The 2,935-nt window shown below is 50.4% G+C and overlaps 1 long non-coding RNA gene across 1 annotated transcript; it reads right to left on the bottom strand.

Moving 5' to 3' along the window:
• Positions 1-461: 461 nt before the first annotated feature.
• LOC125752809 (uncharacterized) lies at positions 462-2,733 on the bottom strand. Its single transcript, XR_007403172.1, has 2 exons — positions 989-2,733; positions 462-727 (listed from the first exon to the last, which is right to left on the bottom strand). It is a non-coding gene; the product is annotated as an uncharacterized LOC125752809 (long non-coding RNA).
• Positions 2,734-2,935: the final 202 nt, after the last annotated feature.

Below are 2,935 nucleotides of genomic sequence, written 5' to 3' on the forward strand. Positions count from 1 at the left end.
GGTTGGGGGGTGGGGCCCTCCCCGGACAAAACGTGACTCTGAGCTTGAAAACATGAAAGGGCAGAAGCTCCCGGCCCCGGCCCGGGCCCCGGGCCCCAGGCCCCGGCAGGCCCGCTCCGTCAGAAGAGCACTCAACTTTTGATTGCAGTCAGGGTTGTGAGTTTGAGCCCCACGTTGGGTCTAGAGATGATGAAAAATGAAGGAACAAACTCTCAATAACTTAAGTATGTATGGAGCGCCTGGGTGGCTCAGCGGTGGAGCGTCCAGGGATCCCCGGGTGGCTCAGCGGTTTAGCGTCTGCCTTCAGCCCAGGGCCTGATCCTGGAGACCCAGGATCGAGTCCCACGTCAGGCTCCCTGCATAGAGTCTGCTTCTCCCTCTGCCTGTGTCTCTGTCTCTGTGTCTCTCGTGAATAAATAAATAAAATATTAAAAAAAAGAAAGAAAGAAACGACTACAACATTCCATTTTAGGTGACGTCTATTTTTCTTTTTACCACAACTGGGGGGAAGAAAAGCAAAACAAACAAAAACAAACAACAACAACAACAAGACCCCACCCCCAACCCCCCACCCTGTCCTTGGCTCAGAGTAAGGGAATTCCTGGGTCAGGTTGAAAGAGGGGGAGGGGGTGATATCCTGTCGTCCGCAGTGTGGAAAACCAGGGTTCAGCAACCTGGAATTGTTTCTGCCTCGCCAGGTAGACAGACGTGGTCACTGTCGTCAGCCCTGCAAAAGCAAGGCAAGAGGGGATCCCTGGGTGGCGCAGCCGTTTGGCGCCTGCCTTTGGCCCAGGGCGCGATCCTGGAGACCCGGGATCGAATCCCATATCAGGCTCCCGGTGCATGGAGCCTGCTTCTCCCTCTGCCTGTGTCTCTGCCTCTCTCTCTCTGTGTGACTATCATAAGTAAATAAATAAAAAAAAGAAAAAAAAAAAGAAAAAAAAAAAAAAGCAAGGCAAGAGGGAAGAACCTCCGCATTTCCAAGCACCTCGTAGGGGCAACCTGGGAGGCTCGCTGGGGTTAAGCAGCTGACGCTCGGTTTCATCCGCCAGGAGGTGGCACTCTTGACTCGCCCAGTGAGGCCGCGGCGACCTCTGGAAGGAAGGTATCAGGCTCACGGTTTCCGAGGGGCTCGGGTGGCTCCCGAGAAGTGGATCTGAGTGTCTCCAGGCTGTCTGATCCTATCTGAGTCTTAGGATGCGATTCCAGGGGCCCCTGGCCCGCTCGGTCAGTAGAGAGCACGACTCTTGACCTCCAGGCCGTGAGTGCGAGCCCTACGTTGGGAGTAGAGATCACTCTGAAAAATAAACCGGGGCGGGGGGGGGGGGGGGGGGGGGGGGGGGGGAGGGGGGGGGCGGAGGAAGAGAAGAGAAAAGAAAAACAGATGCCATTGCACTCAAGGAAGGCAGGTCTTGGTGATACAAGGGATTCTTCCAACAGTGGCCGGTCACAATGAGAACATATTCCCACGGAACAGACCTCACGCAGATGATTGGCAATTGCCATAAAAGAAAGATAACTCATTAGAAAAAGAGAGAGAAAGAGAGAAAAAGAAAAAAAGAAAAGAAAAGAAAAGAAAAGAAAAAAGATAACTCACTGAGAGTTTCTGAACACTGACGGGTCACAGGTAGGGAGAAAAGATAAGGATTTTAAAGATTTTTTTTTCTTTAGATTTTATGTATTTATTCATGTGAGACACAAACGCACACACAGAGAGAGAGAGAGAGAGAGAGAGAGAGAGGCAGAGACACAGGCAGAGGGAGAAGCAGGCTCCATGCAGGGTCTCCAGGATCACGGCCTGGGCTGAAGGCAGCGCTAAACCGCTGAGTCACCAGGGCTGCCCAAGGATAAGGATTTTAATTTGTTTACAAACTCACTCGTTCCTCCAATTTCTCTAAGGTATAGATATCTCTACAGACAAAGTTTCCTTCAAACTGGAAGAGCAAACATGAGGGGATCAGCAGTGATTTGAACAAGAGTCCTTAAAAAAGGGTCATCAGGACGCCTGGGTGGTTCAGCGGTGGGAGCAGCTGTCTTTGGCTCAGGGTGTGATCCTGGAGTCCCTCATCGGTCTCTCCCTGCAGAGCCTGCTTCTCCCTCTGCCTGTGTCTCTGCCTCTCTCTCATTGTGTCTCTCGTGAATAACTAAATAAAGTCTTTAAAAAACAAAAACAAAGAAACCGGTCATCATTGTCTTTCGCTCTTTTCAGTTCCATGTTGTTCCTTTTAGTTCTGTTTGTTTAAGATTTTATTTATGTATGAGAGAGAGAGAGAGAGAGAGAGAGAGAGAGAGAGAGAGAGAGAAGCAGGCCCCATGCAGGGAGCCCGATGCGGGGCTCGAACCCGGGACTCCGGGGTCACGCCTTAAGCCCAAGGCAGAGGCTCCACCGCTGAGGCACCCAGAAGTCCCTGGTTTTGTTCTGGGTAAATGCAGCTATTTCACTAGTTCTGGCAATTCATACTGTTGTTCGATGATCTCAGGGTGACCAGAAACTGAGATGTGTCAAAAGTCCTTTGCGTGGTTCTTCTGGAATCTGGGATAAATAAAAAATAAATAAATAAATAAATAAATAAATAAATGTGCGTGTGTGTGTGTGTGTGTGTGTGTGTGTGTGTTTTGTTTGTTTTTGCAAGAGCATCAGAACATGGCATGTAGGGATCCCTGGGTGGCGCAGCGGTTTGGCGCCTGCCTTTGGCCCAGGGCGCGATCCTGGAGACCCGGGATCGAATCCCACATCAGGCTCCCGGTGCATGGAGCCTGCTTCTCCCTCTGCCTGTGTCTCTGCCTCTCTCTCTCTCTCTCTCTGTGACTATCATAAATGAATAAGAAATTAAAAAAAAAAAAAAAAAAAAACAGAAAGAACATGGCATGTACATGACATGGCGGTCACCGGTGGACGTGGTTAAAGACCCGAGGAGAGTTGGCTAGAGTGCAG

Source organism: Canis lupus, chromosome 17 (genome assembly GCF_003254725.2).
Source record: "Canis lupus dingo isolate Sandy chromosome 17, ASM325472v2, whole genome shotgun sequence".
Taxonomy (NCBI): domain Eukaryota; kingdom Metazoa; phylum Chordata; class Mammalia; order Carnivora; family Canidae; genus Canis; species Canis lupus.